Raw genomic sequence first — 22,351 nt, 5'->3', positions numbered from 1 at the left:
AAGAGCGAGAGTTTTCTACCAGGATTATCCTATTCAAATATTCATTTTTTCCGAAGAACAAATAAACAATGGAATAAGCTCTCTAAAGAGATTGTCTCCGCTTCACTTTCGACATTCCCACTTGTGCTTCAAAGATTTATTTCAAATGTGCCTGCACACAGTTGAAAGTTATTATTTATAATTTATTCCTGATGCATTGTGCTTGGGTTTCTTTTACCCTTTGTTGCTTTGGTTGCTTTCCGAAGAAAAAACGAAAACACGTTTCAGAGTTGCTCTTCTGTAGACAATTCCAAATGAGGAGTTACCAATCTGCGCTTTATGTATCTATATCTCTTTCTTTTTTTTTGTATCTCAATGGTAATATTTCCCCCTAGACTAATGCCCCACACGGGCACTGTAGATATTCTAAATAAACAAATAAACAAATATAAATAAATTATAAATAAATAAATAAAAAGGGACCTGCGGCCGCGTCTTCGTCGTTTTCACAAAGTAGCCGACATGCCTCAAGAGAGACCACTGCTTCAAGGCCACTTTCACCAGAAATAATTAGGAGAGTATTTTGTGGCAAGTGATAACTCTTTAATTAAGCCGCTTTAACACGTTTAGCAGCACACTTTGCCAGAGAGCCACAGGGAATCAGCGGTGTAAATTGTTAATTCAGGTTTTGGTTTACGTTGGCATGTTGGCAGGTTTTGATTTACGTTGCAGCAAGCAACAATAAATTGCCTGTTGACTCAATTCACTATTCCAATCGGAATGGTACTACATCGTTCTTTCTCGGTGTAGTGGTACCATCCCCTCTTTATGTTTCATGTCGTTTCTAGTCATAGCGGCTGAACGAAGTCGATGTTGCTAGGGGACCCACTGAAATTAAAAATTTAGCTGTGGGGCTTTACATGGCAAAACCACGATCTGATTTTAAGGCAATCCGTAGAGGGGGACTCCGTAAATTTGGACCGCCTGAGGTTCTTTAACGTGCGCCTAAATGTAAGTACACGGATGTTTTCGCATTTGGCCCCCATCGAAATGCGGCCGCCGCGGCCGGGAGGGAGCTGCTGAAAGGAACCAGAGGTTGTGGTTGCATTCCGCACGTGTGTATTTGCTGCCACACGCGTTTCACACCCTGGGTGGAGGCACAGCCTACGCGGCTGCAGATGTGCCTACGACATGCACAAGTAGGCTGGAATAATACGTTGCATGGTCGTTCGGTATGGGCGTCAAGTTTGCACCTTGATTATTTCCGACAGGTTGTAGCGCGTTATTTTCGACATGTTGTAGCGCATTCTAAGGTAAACGGAAGCTCTAGGTTGATTCTATATATTTGGGTGTTTTTTAAATGTCCAAGCATTTCTATGGGTACCCAACTAGAAAACTCTCCGTACGTCCGTGCTTCGCGTAGAACGATCGCTCTCAGGATAGAGCCAGCCAGCTGTGGAAGAAGCCGACGACAAACGCGGGTGTAGTGACACGTGTGCGTATGGGAAGCCTGGCATGATGAGCGTGATCGGAACCAGCTGTTTAAGGCGAAGACGAACGCGCGAGCAATGAGACAGGCGCGTCTCTGCGACCACGTGATGTGCGATCAGGCATGCAGTATGTGCACTTTCATTAATGAAGAACAGATGAGCAGCCGTGGCTTCGTATCGGAATGTAATCAGCGCAAGTTATCTGCTCGGTGTGGCATTCACGCCTCTCCGTTTCACGATTCTTCCACGGTGGCTCTCGCAGTTACAACAAGCACACCAACGCGCGACTACTCCCCACCTCATCGTTACTGTGCTTAGATGTCATTCGGGTAACTCGCTCAGCAGATTCTACGGATTTTTTCTAAAATATCAGTGCATGATAATGAACTTATGAAATTACGATGTCGTCATATGTATTAGGGGTTCTTTGAAGAATAAGAGTAGGCTTGATATTTTTTACATATATACTATTACCAATTCTTAAGCCAAATGACTATGTAAAATTTCTGTCATTTAACTCTGCGATTACTAACATTTACGATAACAAGGCTAACAACACACTGCAAGAGGTAATCGTTTAGTAGCAGTAAAAGAAATGTTGCCTTTGGAAAACCAACGCTCTGAATTTCAAAAAGTTCATGATGTTTGGAAACGTGAAACCGGTGTTTCATGATTAACCTCGTTCGTTATGTCATACTTTTCAGGAAACGAATAAAGACGCACCCTAATATTAGCAATTCAGTTACACATTGCCACCATGTTGAAATTAGCGTACTTTCGAATTTTATCGAATAAAATGAAATAAGTTTGCACCTACTCCGCTCGAGGCATACTTTTCATGCCACGAAGACAACTTCTGCATCACTTCTTAAGCCTGTTGTTAAAGCAGCCGGAGAATTTTCTTGTGCTGCCGTTATTACAAAGCAATCGCGTATACAATCTATCTTTTTTCCTTTCAGATGTCCCGCGCCAAAAAACTCTTGGAGCTATACGACGGAGCCCGACCGATTCTGGCCGAAATGTTGCAATCGGGTGTCTATGTAGAAGTTCCCTCTGTTATTTACAAAATATGCAGCATGATCACTTTCATAACCTGAACGAAATATAGAATGCTGGTAAAGAAAATTTTTGAGTATGCGTTTCCCTTGTTTCTAGCCTGCTTTAGCATATGATAGTATCTGTTCCGGAAGATGTGACGTAGTAGTGACGGTGAAGAAAGCACCGAGACTATGAGTGACAAAACTTGCGTTTGTTTGGGTGAACATGTGCCCTCTCAAGAAGGCTACTCTCAAAGAACAACGACAGCAGCAAACACAGTCGCTGATCGTCGAAAAACTCATCAGCGGATGAAGCGCGTTGGCTTTTACACGAGTCATCCAAGGTTCCAGGGTAACCGCTGGTGCCCACGTGTCTACACCTAATCCGATTATAGAGGGTTCGGTGACAACAGACAACGGATAGAACCACTCATAAGATTCGAGAAACATCCAATACTTGCAGGCGCGTCCTGCCCTGAGCGAAATCATTTGCTAGACCGTCAAAAGCGGTGACACGATAAAGATGAACAAGCACACGCGTCGATAGCCCCCTTTTAAACAAGCATTGTCTCTATGCTACAAACACGAAAGCAAAAACAAAAACCACGCATAGTAAGCACAACAACAACAGTATAAGAAAGACACTTAGTCCCTAAGCTCGTCAGCGGTCGTAGAAAACTTAGGATGCACCACGTGGATGACTTCCAGCCATGCGCGGTGCCGCTGTGATTAAGGAATTTCGTCTGGCCCGACCTCGCAGTACGCATAAACTAATACACGTTTCAATACAGTCATCTTCACGCCGTCGTGTTAGTTCCATTGCCATTATTGCTTTGACGTCATGAGTGACAGCCGTTCAGCAACAGATGCTGAGCGGCTGTTCTTAGTGACAATGTATCGAACTGGATTGTGCAACATCTATATCAAAATTACCCCTAAGCAGGAGGGGGTTCTTCATCAATACGAATCAAAGCTTTATATGAAGCGATTCTCACAGATCGTGGGACCCGACATTTCTTAGGCTTTTGCAGCATTAAGATTCCAGGTGTACGATGTGAAAACACAAACGAAATTTTGTACTGACTCTGTAGCTTGCTTATAAGTTTATAGTTGACCAACTTTTTCTCCATATTGAAAGGACAGATTTGTTCTCACTAAGTAAATTGGCACAAAGTCTCAGGTCTTACTATTAACGGTGATATGGTCCGTAGAATATGCAAAATAAGCTCGCGTGTTACCATTTGTACTCGTAATAAAGAAGCTCACATGGCTGAAAGTTATCTGCTGCCTCCCCTTAGAGCATGTCTCATAGTCCACGTGTTGCATTCAAACATTCAATTCAGTTCTGATAGTGGCGACGACTGGCGATAGAAGTGTCGCGACGTTTCTAGTTAGAGGTGAGCCAAGGCACGACGACAGCACTGGTCATCAGGTGAGCCAGGCGACGGGCCCCGGCTGCATTACCGTAGCCAGCTCCCTCAAACGGGCGTCAGGCGAGTGGTTTCCAGCGTCACAACTCCACGTGCCACCTCGAGCAAAAGGCGGCCTCAAAGCAAAGGCCTCGGTTAGGCTTCAATTAGGCTTTGACTAGGGCACAGCCTTACGCTGCTCCGACAGGCGGCTACGAGCAGGCCACAGCCAGGCCTGTTCCAAGCGGCGTAACACCAGGCGCCACTCCGCGTTTGCACCAACAGGCAGGCGCGTTCTCAGGTCCGCCTCAGGTACCACCGCAGGAGCTGCCAGAACAGCGCATTGGTCTTGCGTCTTCCAACATCACGAGCGCCTCGTCTGCTCGTTCGGCACCTGCCTCTTCTTTCTTGCCTTTTAAATTTTCTTGATGCTGCCAGACGCGCAAGAATTCGCTGGCTCGCCTTCTTCTGCTTCTTCTTTCTTCATCCTTTCCGACACAAAATTCAAACCCCTCAAAACTTCTCACAAGGACCACGTTCATATAAATAAAATAAAATTAGGTCCCTGCACTGCAATTATCCCCCACTTAAGAAAGTTGTTTGCCAAAAGCTTTGTCAGAGTGCACACAGCTATAAAACATAAACAAAGAAGACTTGCATGCTGCCGTATACATATGAAACATAGTAACGTTAAATATAGTAACGATAGTAACGTGTTCGACAATCAGGATAGGAACTCGCTATGGCAACATTGTTGTGGGTATCTCTCTGTTTCAGAATCGAGGAGGGTGTTTCGTGCGCTTCCGAAATATACGACTCGGCGATAACTACGGCATACTGCTGGTTGTGTGGTTCTCTTTCCCTTTCCTCGTATCTTTTCAGGAGGTTACGTGGAATAGGCTCACAAGCGATCCGAGGTCTACAAGGTAGTCGTAATCGTTGCGCTTTTCAACGACTGTTTAGGGGCCCTTCCATGTCAAGATTAGCTTGGTCTTCTCTCATGGAAGGATCAATGACCCTTCATCGCCTGCAAAAAGCTGTCTTGATCTTGACTTTCTATCAAAAGTACTTCTTTGGGAAGCTCTTGCCTGCTGTTCTTCATGAGCCATCTTGTAAGTGACCCGAAATCTTTCCTGCTGCTCTACGACATATCCCTACGTCGTCTTGGTCTTAGTGTCGAGATTATCGCCTGTCCAGAGTTCCTTAAGTATGGACATCGGTCACCGCACACATCTTCCCTACAGGAGGTCAAATCACAAAAACTCAAGGCTTGCTTGCGGGACCTCTCGGTAGGCGAATATGAATAGGCCCAAGTATCTACCTAATTTTTATGGCATTCCTACACATATGTCGGAACGTTTGCTTAAGCGTTTGCTTTTTAAAATTTTCCACTGGACAATTAGTCATCAGACTTTATGGCATTGTGGGCAGTTGTCGAAATGACAATAGTCGTCCCAGTTCCTGCATTAATCTGGATGTAAAATGCTTGCCATGGTCACTCACTATCTCTCGTTGAACACCAACACGGAAGAACATTTCTAGTAGGCCCTCTGTTAAGCGCTCTGTTTCAATACTTGCTAATTCTACCGCTTCGGGGCAGCGTGTAGCAAAATCGATCATAGTCAGTACATGGTTATACCCTTTATCGGACGTTGGCGACAGAGGACCAATAATGTCAATTGCCACTCGGTGAAGTAGTGCCCCGATTACGGGCATATATTCCAACGGTACGCAGGCTACAAGGGGCTTCGGTACAGTTCTTTGGCATATGTCACACGATTTTACTTTCAGGTATGTCTCTTTGCAGTCAAGCGGTCATGAACGTCAGAGACGCGCCGACAGATGTAAACCAACATTTATTAAATTATGGGGTTTTACGTGCCAAAACCGCTTTCTGATTATGAGGCACGCCGTAGTGGAGGACTCCGGAAATTTTGACCACCTGGGGTTCTTTAACGTGCACCTAAATCTAAGTACACGGGTGTTTTCGCATTTCGCCCCCATCGAAATGCGGCCGCCGTGGCCGGGATTCGATCCCGCGACCTCGTGCTAAAACCAACATTTGTTAGATATGATAGAAGTAAAACAAAACAAGCAGTAAATAGAGTACAGCATGAAAGCCGGTAAAAAGTACACATGTCTACATTAGGTCCTACGCCCAGTGTTAAAAAACGGAATGAAACCGTATCACAGATTGAGTTACGATGGTGACAACGATCATCGGTAGCAGTTTCGCAAAGATTCCAGTTGGAGAGGCAAGCCAAGGCACGATGATGTGACTAGTCATCAGATGAGGCAGGCGAGGGGCCCCGGCTGCATTACCGTGGAGAGCACTATAAGAGGTGCCATGCGGACGGCTTCCACTGTCACACCTCCACGTTCCACCTCGAGCAAGAGGAAGCTCAATGTAAAGGCCTCGGTTAGGTCTCAGTTAGGCCTCAACGCGGGCACATCTTTGCCCTGCTCCGAGAGGCGGCTACAAGCAGGCAACAGGCAGGATTGCTCCAAACGGCGACACACCAGGTGCCGCATCGCGTCTGTACCAAAAAGCAGGCGCGTCCTCAGGTTCGCCTCAGGTACCTCAGCAGGTGCTCCCGCATCAGCGCACTAGTCCAGCGTCTTCCAACATAACGAGCGCCTCGCCTGCTCGTTCGGCACCCGCCTCTTCTTCTTCCTTTCCTCTTCAAATTTCTTGATGCTGCCAGGCGCGCAAGCGATCCGTGGCTTACCTTATTCTGCTTCTTTTTTCTTAATCCCTTTCGACACCAAACTCAAAAGCCTCAAAAGTTCTCACAAAGTCCACGTTCACATAAATAAATAAAATTCAGTCCTTGCACTCCAGCGGTATTGGCATAATCAGCCTGGCAGGGAGGTGATTAAATTCATTTAAAGCCATGAAAGGATCCACCCTTGATACCCACTCCGAAGTATCACCAGCGGCTTGCAATATCTCAAGAAACTGATACAGTTTCCCGAAAATAAATTTGCGCAGCTCGTGCGTCACAACCACAATAGTATCCTGCAATTCGAAAGCGCCTAATACGGTGGAGGCCCATTAACATTATTAAATAATATGGAAAGCCATGCTCGTTATTAATGGCTAAATGCCGTATTCAATGAGGGACAAGTGGAAATTGTTTCTTTATCGTTCCTTGTAGTGCGTCCCCCAAAAATACCCCTTCCCTACACTGATGAAAAACATTATCTATCTTTTCTGGTTGCTTGCAAACATGGCAGTGCGATCCCCGTGGAATGAAAAGGCTCTTTTCTAGTAAAACATTTTTACTCGAAACGTTCTCGTGTGTACTTGAAAAAAAAATGTTTTAACCACTGGCGCTACTTGCATTTCCTTTACTCCCTTTAACACGTCCCTTGCAGGGCCACCACTGTACAAGGCTCCCTACATGGGCTCCGGCAGAACAACGTCACAAAAATGCTTGTGCAACTTTTTATTCTTGAATGTAGATAAATATTCATTTGAAAACCTCGTTGCGAGGAATCGTGCAGTGACAACGTTTCCGATATAACCAAAAGTACATCTCGAGAGTTCTCGGTTGATACAAGAAAGTGTGGCAACGCGCACCCGAGGCTCACTTGCTATACGGTGCGTAAATAAGCACGGCTGGCGTCAGGAAGGAACAAAAACCTGTTGACAATCTGCCACAAAAAAAGGTGTCCCAGGCCCCATCCGCCATTCTTAACTCCTCTGAACAAATTCTTTCGGCTACACCTTTCCAATTGCGCAGCCCACACGAAAATGGCGAAAACTTGATGTAGCTTCTGTACGTTGAGTCTTGCACACTGCAACACTTGTATCGTGTGCCAGAGCGTACTAGTAAAAAACAGATTGCACACGGTGGCTGTAGCAAAAATGGGTAAGCCTGTTCTCTCGATCTTTCCGCCTTTTCACGATGAATATGCGTCTGCGATGTTCAATATGTCTCGCTATAACGAAACCATTTTAGAGGTACTCCCAAGCACTTCGTTGGGAAAGTCACCCAGGAACCGTTTGCAAAACGGTCAGGCGTCTATTGTCATGATCCGTGCGGGTTTAAATAATACATGTTTGGACAAAATGCTTGCGAGGGAGGAGGAGGGACGCAACGCGTGAGCCGCGAGGTTGTAATCGGCGCACCGCGGGACACCTCAATGAGGTTCTCCAGCTTTGGACAAGGAGCCGCAGATGGTAGGAGTGCGGGCCACAAAAAAGGAGCCTCGACCCTTAGTTTGAAAGACTGTTTCTTTGATCAACAGCTTCTACGTAAAGGCACCATCCCTATCCCGCACTCGCATAACGAGACACTCGTGGCCTCTGTTTTTACTCATGTGTGAATTTTGTTGTATTCAACGAGTGTCTATACGCCTTCGTTTTTGTCTTCTTGTTTGAATCACTAGGGAAACCTCATTACACCATCCTTTATTTCTAGTTTATTGTTCAGAAGAAAACAGATTTGGAAGCTGCATCCAAGCGACATCAAGGTTGAGTGTTCTGGGGAAGTGTCTCGGACGCTCTACTGGGGGGCGTATGATGCAGCAGAACAGCACGGAAGCCAACTGACTCTACGCAGCGAAAGGAGTGCAATCGGAGCCAATAGGCGCCAATGAACGCTTATGAACCAAGTTTTTCAGCAAGCAGTCATTTGATGGGTCTAAGTCAAAATGTAACTGGAACGCCCACGTATATGGTCGCAAGTCTGCGAAATTACCTTTAAACTAGCGCTATCCTCTAACTCAATTACCCAATGGTCCTCAGTCCCCAGATGCTCCAGAGCACCAGATCAAGGCAGCGGTCAGACCTGTAACGCAGCAGAGAGTGCTAAGAGTATCTGGTTCCGGACAGGCCGCCAATAGAATCTGACCATCGCAACGTTTAACAGCCGAACCCTGTCGAGTGAGGCTAGCTTAGCATGACTCTTTGAGGAATTATCAGACATTGTTTGGGATATCATCGGCCTTAGTGAGATTAAAAGAACTGGTGAGCATATACATTGTTGAATAACGGACATGCCCTCCGCTATAGTGGTCTCCCAGATAAGAAGCAATACGGGGCAGGATTCCTAATCCATAAGGACAACGCGGGCAACATTGATGAATTCTTCAGCGTTAACGAGAGGGTAGCAGTAGTCGTAATCAAACTTAATAAGAGGTATAGACTAAAGGCAGTACAAGTCTACGCTCCAACATCCAGTCACCACGATGAGCAAGTACATCAGTTTTATGAAGATGTTGAATTAGCGCTGAGAAAAGTGCAAACACGCTGTACAGTAGCAATGGGTGACTTCAATGCAAAAGTGGGAAAAAAGCAGGCGGATGAACAGGCAATCGCCAACTACGGTGGCGATTCTAGAAACGCTAGAGGAGAGATGCTGGTAGAATTCGCGGAAAGGAATAAGCTGAGAATAATAACACCTTTTTCAGGAAACGTAGCAACAGAAAATGGACCAGGAAACGCCCTAATAGTGAAACAAGAAATGAAATTGATTTCATACTTTCTGCCGATCCCATTATAGTGTAGAATGTAGAAGTGATCGACATGGTAAAGTGCAGTGATCATAGGATAGTGAGGGCTAGGATTCACCTCAATTTGAACAAAAAAAGAGTAAAATTTGTCAAGAAAAAGCAGGTCAACTTAGAGGCTGTAAGTGTGAAAGGAGATAAATTTAGGCTAGTAATAGCAAACAAATATGCAGCCTTAGAATAGAGAGATGATGATGATGACATAGAGGTAATGAATGAAACCTTCACAAGGTTCGCTTCAGAGACAGCAATTAAAGTGGGAGGCGAGGCACCAAGGCAACGAGTACGCAAGCTCTGCTAAGTAACAAAGGACCTAATAAAGAAACGACAAAAATGGAAATGTCCAACTCAAGAGATAGGATAGAATTCGAGGAGCTGTCAACACTGATCAACAAGGCGAAAATAAGGGACACTGGAAACTATAACGTGAGAAAGACTGAAGAAGCCGTAAAAAATGAACGCGGCCTGAAATTAGTGAGAAAGAAGCTTGGCATAGTACAAAGCAAGACGTATGCACTGAAAGATAAGCAAGGTAACATCATCAGCAATATCAAAGGTATAGTAAAATCAGTGAAAGAGTTCTATACTGAACTGTACAGTACCCAGAGGAGTCAGGGTACCTCAATTAGAAGCAGTAATGAACAGGATACAGGAACTCCTCCTAGAACAAGCGATTAGGTCAGAATGACCTTGCAAGACATGAAACGTGGAAGAGTGGCAGGAGAAGATGGAATAACAGTCGATTAATTCAAAGATGAAGGAGACATATTGCTTGAAAATTATAGCAAGTGTCTATTGACTGCAAGGGTCCCAGAAAACTCGAATAATGCAGATATTATACCTCCCCACAAAAAGGGAGACGCCAGAGAATTAAAAAATTACAGGCTCCTTAGCTGCCTGCCAGTATTATATAAAATATTTACCAAAATAATCTCCAACAGAAGAAGGGCAACACTGGACTTTATTCAACCAAGAGAAGAGACTGGCTTCAGAAATGAATCACATCCATTTTATCAATCATGTTACCGAGAAATCCGCAGAGTACAATAAGCCTCTCTATATGGCTTTCGTACATTACGAAAAGGCATTTGATTCAGTAGAGATACCAGCAGTGAAAGAGGCATTACGTAATCAAGTATTACAGAGCGCTTATATAAAAACCTTGGAAAATATCTACAGAGGTTCTACAGCTACCTTAATTCTAGACAAGAAATATAGGAAGGTACTTATATAGTAAAATGTCAGACAGAGAGACACAATCTCTGCAATACTATTAACTGCGTGCTTCGAAGATGTATTCAAGCTATTAAACTGCGAAGGGTTAGAAGTAAGGATCGATGGCGAATATCCCGGCAACCTTTGGTTTGCCGATGACATTGTTTTATTCAGCAACAATGTAGACGAGTTACAACAAATGACTGAGCACCTTAACAGAGAGAGTGAAAGAGTGGGATTGAAGATTCATATGAAAAAGACAAATATATATATATATATATATATATATATATATATATATATATATATATATATATATATATATATATATATATATATATATATATATATATATATATATATATATATATATATATACGTGTATGTGTCTACGTGAAGGCGAAGTATGTCTATTCTAGCTTTTGCGTATATCTGTTTTAAAACACTACGTCATCTGCACGTAAAAGGACCGTCTGCAGACGCAAATAACGCCCGTCATCTGTTTAAGAAAACAAGCACAGAGAACAGCAATCTTTTTGATCCTACTATAACTTACAATACTTCGTGCATTTAGTTTCCCCTGGCGAAACGCTGGTTCCGGAAAATCACCACTGAAATTTTGGATAGAGTCACTGCCACGTATGCAACAAAGTGCCACACTTAGAATAGAAAAAAGGTCTATTCTTCCAGGTCAAAGAATATTTTTGAAAGGCAATGCACAATGCGTATTTGTCATATTTCCAACAGCACACCATATAAAAAGAACAGTTGCACTTTTCTGTGTGCATGGCTCAATACGAGCCTCTCTTACAGCTGATGAGGTTGCTTTTTTGTAAGTTTCAAACTTGTTTGCCTGCTTCTTCGCGCACACCTTGCCAGCAATATTAAGAGTGAGTGTCATTTTTGCACATATAAAATGCCAATGTGTAACATGGCACGAGTAATCGTATAAGTACGGCGAAAAGGTTGAAATATCCTAAACAATAGCAACAGTGCAAGTTAAGATGCCAGTTTAAAAGGCAGTCCAATTGAAAGTGAGATCTCATTCCACACCAAATATATATAAAAAAACTGCCGGTTTTGAAAATAGTATGAAAATTGTAATACCAAAGAGAATTTATGAGAGCATTTCAAGGGTGAGATGAGTAGTTCGGCATTGAATTGAGTAAATCCCGATATTAGGCGTCACAAAATAAATTAAATTCATATACTCTTTTATGATAAGGACAAGACCTATTTCCTTTTCCAAATATCGCGAGGTTTTACACTAAAATTGATTTAATTTATTGTTGCAACTTGATCGGCTTAGCGCTCTAAATATAATAAAAATCGGGCCGTTTACCGATAACGTTAAACAACAAATAACATTAAGAAATAACAAATTATAGGTCGACTGAGAAATTAGGATTGTGCGAGGAGCAGTGACAAACAGTCCCTATTAATCGAAAGCATAGACTCTACAAAGACTCATTTGGTTCCAATACGGTTACACTTCTTGCTGTGAGTAACAGACTGGCGCTAACCCTTGTCGAACGCCAAGAACTACTTGTGCAGCACCGCTAATCAGATTTGTGGTTGAACTAGTTGTAGAGTAAATTTAGGAGTGCGCGATAGTAGACACGGACAAGACGGCATATTGCAAGGGCTCATTAAAAACTGATGCCTCTCAGGATAATGTAAACTCTTGAAATGGGGAATAAGCATCTGCACATGCGCGACCCAACCGTAGACCACTATTTCGTTTTAGGTTCAGTTTGAAAATTAGGCAGTTGCATTTGCTCTCTTATACCTAAACGTCTATACGTTCTTTATCCATGCCTGTGTTGAGCTCTCTCAGTGAAGAATTCTTTAAAATTTGGGGCATCTTTTTCTCGCCTTCTGTAATATACTGCCGCAACGGGAAAAAAATATAGGCAGGTTGCACCAGACTCAAAGCTGCAGTAGGGTACGTGAAAAAATTTGTGCGTTCAGCAAAGGGCGTACGGGCACTAGGATATAGAGTTGACGTAACCAAATACACAGCGCACGTTTACTGACATTAGCAAGCTTACATGCTTAAGTTAAATCTAGTGGGGGTTACACGGACAAATCTTGCAACATTGCTCGCTTTCTATTTGTAGCAGCCTCGATTGGGTTGCGTATGATATTTGGGCACTCGGGTACAGCAAGTAGCCTCTAGAGCCGACGTCCAAGGCTGCCCTGCGCCGCTCAAGCAGCTTTCACTGGTATAGAGCTGGACCTGATGCGCTGGCCACAATATCTTGCTCTTGCACACACTGGGCAGACGGAAACGTTCAGCCATGGTCAGGCGGACTTGGTATTGCTCTGTCTTGCTGACCACGTCTCTTCTCACCATTTTCGGACACTAAGTGTTTAATGCAAGGGCACCATAGTTGATGAAATGTGTAATTTGTGTAGCCAACTGCACCACTGTAGGCCCTGTAACCTGTGATGAGCACCGGCCTGGTGGACTTCGGTGTTATATAACTACTGCGGTGGAGTGAGATATATCAATAGCGACCATTCTCGCTCGGATCGACAAATGTATTGCTGAGCTATGCTCATCTGAACGCCTCGCGCATGGCTACTGTTAACTCCGATTGCGTCATGCGTGGCGCAATAACTACGCTCTCGGTGCAGGCAGAACATGTATGATTGAGCAATAGCTTCTTTTTGCTAAGCAGCGACACCAAAGTAGCGCGTGGGTTGTAGGATTGAATTCTTAAACGTTTTCATTTCACGCAGTTTTAGCAAGTGACTTCCGATGCTGACCGAATGGAAAACGGTTTCTTTGCAAAACTATAGGTTGCTGTCCGATGTCCTCACGCTTAAGTTACTGTCGAGAACCAAACACTCTCAAAACTGCAACGTAAGAATCTCATTCTTTATTCTTCAAGATAGCGGGTAGAAAAACAAGCAACACTGAAATAGTGACGACGACTACTGCAGACGGAGTTGTCATTGATCGAAGTCTGGTCTCGTAGGTCTACTTTCTGCGTTGTTTATGCCTGGATCACCTTACTTACGTGGACGAGTAAGTGCTGGTGTTCGCTTGCATACTACAATGTACAGCACTGTTTGCGGCACCTGTTTCATTTTGAAACGTGGCTCGATCCTTTCTCATATGTGTCGTGGGCACCTGTAAAGCCTATTTATACTGCTCTCGACCACCGCCGAGGTGATGCAGCGTCGGCCCACTCTTCTCCTTCCTCTCCGCCGGTTCTCCGACTTAGATAAAGGGAAGTGTCGCCATAACGTATCTGACTGCTTTTTCACTGCGCCTATGGAAGTATCACCTGCGGTATAAGCATAAGCTGAAGGGTGGTTACGAAATTTTGCTTCGTTGAAGCATTGTCGTGCCGTGATCGCACTGGGAAATCGCTCGGTAAGCATGTATGAGTAGAAATATTGCTTGCTGGTGTGTCGTTGTCGGGCAGTGCGGAAACAACATGCAAGACCACGATGGAACGAAAAAGGGCAGTAACTTCATGCCAAAGCATTGCTTGGGTACGGTCTAGTTCATATCACATTGTTCCAAACATCACTTACAGCGCATACATGGACAAGGGACCGGAAGAACGACGAAGACAAGCGCTGACTTCCAACTGATTTTTATTTTGAGTAACACGCATATATACTGAGACGCCAAGAAAAAAGCGCCCCCACCCACAAAGCATCAAACTGCCATGAGTATGCATTCAAATTTCAAAGGAACCATGACTGCCGCCTAAGATGAACGAGAGCGCATGTGCGACGTTAGAAAAAACAGTTCTTTATCGGTTAATGCAATTTACGGCTTACTAACTGAGGCACCTACGGCAATCGCTGCTGCTTCAGTGATAAGTCTAGTGCATTCATTAGAATGCCTACCTAAGATAGAGGTTTCTTCAAAAAGCTGAATACAGCCGCCTTGTGCGCAATGGGCACCTGATACCCTTCCCTCCCTTTGCGCACTTTATTGCTGTGTTCTTGTAACATTGTACCAAGAGTGTTTCAACTGGAACTAATAGACGGAGAGGCCTCAAAGCGTGGTGCGGCCCAAAAAAGCGGCAGTAGATGCCATCAATGGGTCTAAGGCACGTGTTGCGTTGAGCGACCATTTAATAACAGAGATAACGGGGGTAAATTAGGACTGGCTATGACTGTAGCAACAAGCTGATAATAATGATAAATATGATTAATATTACTCTGTGGTGCTATCTCTGTTCCAGGTATCTAGCATAGCTAAGGGCAATAGGTGTAATGTGCAATTAACTAGGCGTTGATTAGTGTGCGTAAAAAGCAACAAAGCGTTTCTTTCTAATGCTATGCACTCGTGGACGATGCACTTGAATGGCCTCCTGCTTCACGTCGTGTTCTGAGTGGTCCACTGGAAGAACTTGTGTTCACCCTAAACAGTGGATTGCTTGTATATTACGTTCAAATTACTGAATCCCACGTCTGGAATAACCCAGGTGAACCACTGCAACCCTCGTCTCCTCTTTATCGCGGTACCCGGCGTCGCACAAATCGCCCCACTCTGGTGCCGAAAATATAACTGAATGCCCCAGAAGCGGACGCGTTTATGATTTCCTGCTGGAGCTACACAGCATATTCTACAGACGCCATTATTGTTTACACAATAGGAAAAGTAGCAGCTGCAACAAACAAGAGCGTTCTGGATTCAAATAGAACAGATGCCGAGCTCTGGTATCAAATATTTTTGAAGCGTAGAAAATGCCATCCCGAGAGAAAGGCCCATGTCAGTGTGAGAGCTTTGAGATATATATAACGCCTTGATCCACCCAGAAACAATGCACACAACTGCAGTATGGAGTCTCTCATGCACCCGCTACTGTCTATGATTGTGAACGGGCCTTGAAAATGGTCGCAATACTTACATTTTGATGAGCTGTTCAGTCAAAATTTACAAAACCTTATATTCGTGTTCTTCTTATAGGGCGACAACTCGGAATGAAATAAACCTGTTGTGAGTGAATAGCTTTAAAAGCGCGCATGCATTGTCGCACTGGTGTTAAACAGAATATTTATTTCTAAATGCGCCATATAAGTGGCGTGTGGTATCGAGATCCATTACAAGAACACAGTAAACGTTAGTTTTCGAACAGCAGGAATAATCACTGGTACACACGGTAGTTTTTGGTTGTCATATTGTTACAGGGATGTTGGGTGGTCCATTTGTAGCCTCGCAGAAGAGAGTCCTTCATTCCCTGAAATGTCGCAGGAGCATTGCACAGGAAAAAGCGCATGACTTTGAACCGATATAAACCATCCGTCGCGATGAAGGCCCTCTTCTCGCAGTCCATTCTATCAACAGAAATCTGCCAGTAGAGGGATCAAAGATAGATGGACGAGAATTATTTACCTCCCTGCAAGCAGTCCAAGGCGTCATCGATGCGTGGTAGTGGGTAGACGTCTTTTGGCGTGATCTTGTTGAAGGGGCGATGATCGCTGCAAAAACGCCAGGTACATTCTAATTTTTTTTTACAAAGACGACAGGCGAAACCCAAGGGCTCGCTGATGGTTCAATGACCCCTTTGCGGAGCATTTTGTTCGCTTCTGATTGGATGACTCGACGTTCAGCATGCGATACACGATAGGGACATGGACGAATAGGATTCGTCTCTCCAGTGTTTATTCCGTGGTGAAAATCAAAATCCAATAAGAGAAACCACATCATGTAACGAACTACAGATATAAGCAAGACTGTTTGCTGCTTGTATAAAGTGCATACATTTTATGTACCTGTTTAAAATTACCTCTTCATGTAATTATTATTGGTTTTATAAAAAATATTTACTATAATTATATATCACTCCGACATATATGGAGATTCATGGATCGCACAGGTTTAGAGATGTGCGCCGTGATAGTTGCAGCGAAACGTACTAAGATCGCACTTACTCTTTCTACAAGATACAATTATTCCAAAATAGCTGGAACGAACGATGTATTTTGTTGCACATTGTTGGAATGAACATCTGGAAACTGGAGCCATCCTGAACATTCGCAACATGTAGATAAGCCTCGCGAACTTACCGGCTAGAATTGGTAAATTGCAGTATGGCAGTAAAAAAAGTGAATATTGGCAATAGTCTTATTTAGACAAGTATTCTGACTACTCGTGCGAGTAATGTCCGCCTTTTTAGTAATCTAGCTCGATCGCTCGAAATACGCTATCCGCCAGAGGTGCTCCTTGAAAATTGTCAAATACACGCCCAGAGAAACAAAATTGCCGGCAGGTATTTTAAAGCACAAGGCCCGACAATCGTTGCTCCATTTAATCGTCTTTGTTTTTTTTTCTTGATTTAAGAATCAATTTAAACGCTTATAAACCACGGATATGTTTATTTTCTGGTTCCTTATGCAGCTAAATTGTGGTGATTGGTGCTTGAAAGGTGCTTCTATTTTTTACATATCCCTCCCAATTCATCCAGCTTCCTTCGAATACGACCTTTCTTTACAGTGCTTTTACAAAAATTTATGAAGTCATGACAATTGTTTTTGTAAAGAAACCCAGGCTGGTTGTCTTGCTGTTATCAGTTGCCTTTTTAAGCGCATGATAATGTATATGCGTTTTGTGACGATCTTAGCATAAGAAAAAAAAATGGAACAAATATTTGTCTACCGTAGTACACATCGAACCTTCTTGATCCATGGAAATAAATTGAAAATCACACACAATAGGGTACAAAATGTCAAATACAGTCAGAAATAATTATTCGGTGGCATATGAACATTATTTCACACAATGAATTGTATCAATCTGTGACCTTTTGCAATTGCAGCACGGCTTGAAGCCTCACATCAACATGAAACTACGGTCAACTGCCGCGCTAATGCTCGCAGCGCTAACAATCATTGACGCATCTGGAGCGAGGCGCATATGGCCACTCTGTATTGTTAACAACAGTAAGTATGACCCATTATCAACGTCATTTTCGGTTTTGTTTGCACGATACCTAGGGCGCAGGAAAGTATTCATGTAGGGCCTCTCTCGTCATCCCGGCTCTGGAAGTTATGTAGCCTGTGTGCTTTTACACAGGCATCTAAAGCACTGTTTGAACTTGAATCTACGGCACTGTTTGAGTTTGAACAGATAGCAAAAGAAACCGAAAGCACTACGCTGCGTGGCCCCACTGTGCGTCATGACAGCAGTGATTTCAGGCTATGCGAGAACCAAATTGCGAGCTCGTTTTTAAATTCGATATGTTCCTTAAAGCGAAAGGATTCCCGTAATTGATGCGAGCTGTAAGCACTTGGCGCTACTGAGGCATGTTATCATGCCCTCTATTCAGAGTTTTGTCTTTTTAGAGTGGGACCAGAGAGTGGGTCTGAAAATATTGCCAATATCGACGACACTGAAACTTATTTCGTTTGCAGGGGCGCTTTCTCATGCACATCAAGGTTTGTGGTCGTTGACATTGCACCTAAAACAGGACGGTGGTGGCAGACAAGCCAGGCATCACATATTTATACCTATAGCGCTTTTTTGTTTCTGCAACGCAGCAAAAGTATAAAGCAAATGAAACATGTGACGAAAAATTAAATTATACTTGAAACCCATCGAAATTTTGCCGTTTAAATGTAGCCTTATTATTAAATACGTAATAGAATCATTATTTTACGAATCGCCTTTGTCGCAAAGAATACCAGAATACATTATTTGGCGCATTGTGGTCACGCACACACAAAAAAAAAGCTCGCATGAACTTCGACTAAATGTTCCTTTGAACATAAACTGCTCTACAGCCGTACAGAAAAGCAAACAAACAGGCAAGTGTATATGCAAGGCACGCGTACTAGAGAGGCCTAAATACAAGCCACGGTCCTTGGTCACCATCAGTTCATATAGCATTGTACCCGAGATTGGATTAGACTACCTTCAACAGCATCAGACGGTACTTAATTTAAAACACAAGCTGGAAGGCAAAAATATATGCGGAATTTTGGAACTCCATGGAATCAATGAATCAGTAGACCTTTCATATGACCTTTTCGAAAATCGAGAATACGTATAAAGAAGCTTTAGAGATAATCTGTGGGCGTCTCAAAGTAATATACCATTAAGAGCTAAATTTCACACGAAACGCTATTGGATGAAAACTAGCGGCTAACACCTCTTAGCGATATCTACTAAAATACCAAATTGAAGATTATAAAAAAAATACAGGCTGTTTACGCATGATCATCCTCTCTGCTAGCTTTCGACCCGCGGTCTGGTTTACGAGCGAACCGGAGGTAACACCTTAAGTCGTACTTCATATTTCTTCATTCCTCCTCACGCATGAACAGATATCGGAGGGACAGTGCGGGGGTGATCCTTTTCAAGTTTTACAGAATATTCAGAAATTGCCTGAGGCAGATCACATAAATCTTGTTCTAGAGCTGTATCATTCTAAGAGGTGGACATTACTATTGTGAGAAATCGGCACACGCCTTCAACTAATTCAAAATTCCAAGAATACACTTCTAAATAATTACCTCACAGCTTGCAGTGCAATGTACAAATTTTACCATGTGAGATTGCAATACGTATTTACTCAAAAGGAATTTCCAGGATTACACCAGTTGTGAGATATTATTTCCTAAAATGCGCAACGAAATGCGTGAGCGTAGCCGTTACTTTGGCGATTTAATGGATAAATTAACGTTTTGTTAAAAAGGTAATTGGAAGACCAGTGCTTTTTACGGCGAGTTTTATGGTGTATATCATAAAACCGGTGTCATTCTCGAAATTTATTCAGAGTGACTACGCCTTGAAATTTCACCAGTTCCAATTGGTAAATTCCAATACGTGCCGGAATTTAAATACACTGGAAGTTATTTAGTAAATGTTTGTTGATTAGTGGTATATGTGTTTCAATTTTTTGTCCAATTAATATTGCTCCTGTGAGTATTGCAGTCAATGGAGATGAGTTATGGTATCTGCGTGACGCAATTTTTAAATATTATCTGAATGCTGAAAGCCATCACCCCGCATAACACCCGCACTATATGACTGTGAAATAACAATTACTTTCACGTTGCACTTTTTCTAGATACTTGTCAATACGGATATTACGGCCTACCACCCAGGCGGCACGTCAGGTCGGGCCAACGTTGGAAACATATTGGCACTTCCTGGCCCAATGACGGCCCAAGATTAACAGCGTGGTTCCAATATTGGCAGTGCCATTCTGAATCCTGGCCCAATGATGGCCTAAGGTTAACAGCGTAGCGCGAATATTGGCTGTGCCATTCTGATAGAGATCCAACGTTGGCCCACAATACACAGTCAGTAAACAATATTGGCTGTGCCATTCTGATAGAGATCCAATGTTGGCCCACATTACACAGTCAGTAAACAATATTGGCACTGCCGTTCAACAAGGCGGGAATTATTGGACCGACTTTCGAACAGATTTGCCAATATGGGTTAATATTTGGCTTTCTTTGGAGGACATTGGCCCGTAATAAGCCAATTTTCCCATTGTCGGTTTTAGTGCTCTACGACTTGCTGATATTGAACAACGTGTTTTGAAAACTAATGCACTGATCACAGGCACACTGCGCAGGAACCAGAAATATGCTCTCCCGTGTCAACTCCATGCATGGTACACCGCCATTTTTGTACTTCGCGTTCAGCGAAATGCGCCCCCTAAAGAGAAAAGCCAGTGCACCACGTAGCAAGCAGGGGAAGTCGCATAAAATTAGCCGCTGCTTTATTGATCGTGCATGGGAACATGAGCTTTCCATAAGAAGCAACGGTATTGCGAATTTGTCTGCGCATTGTATATTTTGCATGTACGCTCCGCGGCTTTGGATGATCAGGATTCCGAGGGGAATCGATAATTACAGTGCCACAGAGTTGATGGAACCGTTTTATATTGCATCGAGATGGAGCGCATATGTATTAGTGAAACTTTTGCTTGTTTGTTTAGCATGCATGGCATGTTGCGGTGACATAATCATCATGCTCCTATTCCAATATATTTGTTTTTTCGTGCATGTTTAGTAAGCTCCTTGTATGAATGCCCGTGACAGAAAAAAAAAAATTATTGCACGTTTTGGCTTTTCCTCTTGTCGTTGCCTGTAGTTGGCACGGCGCATTCCGTATTTTTTTTTTCCGCCTAACTTTTCGTCCTTCAGCCCCCACTCGCCTCTCCTCCACACACCCACGTGAGCCTGTTCAAAGCTATCAGCCAAGCACTCAGGCAGCTATAAGCTGCTGTGTCGAATTGGCTGCTCTCGGAATACGGGGAAAAGCAGTGGGGTCACTATTGTCCTCCTTGTCTCCCTCCGTCGCTGCCGCCGAAGGAACGCGGTCGGGCTAGGTCCAGCGGGGGAAAGTGGCGTTCACACCGTTTTCTTCATTCACCCTTTCCTTTCACTCTTTCCTTCTATGCATCGCTAGCACGCCGACTGGGTGCAACACCGCCTGAGTGCTTGCCGTCTTGTCCGTGTTTGTCAGCGCACTCCTATCGTGAAAAATGCTTGCTTGCGGTCGTCATTCCTACTGAGAAGCCTGCATCTTGAAATACACAGCAAAGTGGCCACGAATTTTCGTGAGTGTTAGAATTAATATGGGCGAAACAACAACCAGAAAAAAAGTCGGCGCTCGTGGCCACCGTCTTCGATGTGGGATGAACTCGGATGCACATCGCATGGAGCATGGATCTTACAATGGTGAGTGCATTTGTTTTGCGCATGTTATAAGTTTTATAAGGAGCAATATCACCCAAGCAATATCACGTGGTATATATATTACTGAAACAGGCCTGGCTAATGTAGAGTGCCTGTAATTACATAGCTCTTTTTATTTGCAGCCTTTGAATAGTGCCCGGAGTAGAACCACGTGTAAATCTCTGTGAATTTCACCCAAATTCCAGGACTATGATTTTATCAAGCCACGCGCGCGGCCTGATCCTGCTAGTGATACCGAGGAACCACGCTTCTTCTCACTGTTCTAGGTCAAGCATCATTTCCAGCCGACAGTATTTCTTTCTTTTCGTATAATAAATGCCTCTTTTACTAGTGTTTCCTGACGGAACTTCTCGGTTTCCACATTAAAAATTTCGCACGAAGATCGCATTGTGTCTACACAGTCTGAAACTAAGCTTTTTGTGCTGTAGCAGGTTTTGCTGCAATTTTTCAGTTATAAAGTGCTACGCTGACTAGGTGTGCGCTGTAAACAAGGCGGACGGATCCTGTGCATTTTATGTCTGTTCTAAATATTACGTTGCACCTTGTACAAGATATGCCATATATGTCGAAATATTAAGAAGTGTTACCTGACAAATCTCTTGCAAGAAAGTTTCTTGATTCACCCCTTCGAACTCTCTGATCAGACTTATAATACTGTTGCAGTATGGCGATTTTTCAAATGAAAACGCTGCCACATACATTTGTCATACCAACATCTCTGATAATGTTTCTTTTTATTTTACAGAGCAAGCATTTCCTCCAAGTAATGGTGAAGTCGCTATGGGATATGGTAGCAATATCAACGAAACCACCGCGTTATCGTGGTCCTCGTGGGGCCTGATCAGCCCGCCGAAATCCAAGCACTGACCAACCTGCCTACCGACGTAAGCTCACTGCCCTGAAACCCCTGGCCAGCCCACCGTCCTCGGCACCTTGCCCAATTCCTATCCTGAGGGCAGTGCCTGTAAATAAACTGTTTGAAGATAACCGAGCGTCACCCATCTAGGTCCACGGAAAA

The 22,351-nt window shown here is 43.6% G+C and overlaps 1 long non-coding RNA gene across 1 annotated transcript in view; it reads right to left on the bottom strand.

Annotated features, from left to right (window-relative positions):
- Window positions 1-22,351, bottom strand: part of LOC126538752 (uncharacterized) — a 316,846-nt gene that overhangs the window by 253,183 nt on the left and 41,312 nt on the right. The gene's annotated exons all lie outside the window — the stretch shown is intronic.

The sequence above is a fragment of the Dermacentor andersoni genome, chromosome 8 (assembly GCF_023375885.2).
Source record: "Dermacentor andersoni chromosome 8, qqDerAnde1_hic_scaffold, whole genome shotgun sequence".
Lineage (NCBI taxonomy): Eukaryota > Metazoa > Arthropoda > Arachnida > Ixodida > Ixodidae > Dermacentor > Dermacentor andersoni.
The sequence above is the reverse complement of the archived record's forward strand: the minus strand, read 5'-3'. Positions and strand labels throughout refer to the sequence as shown.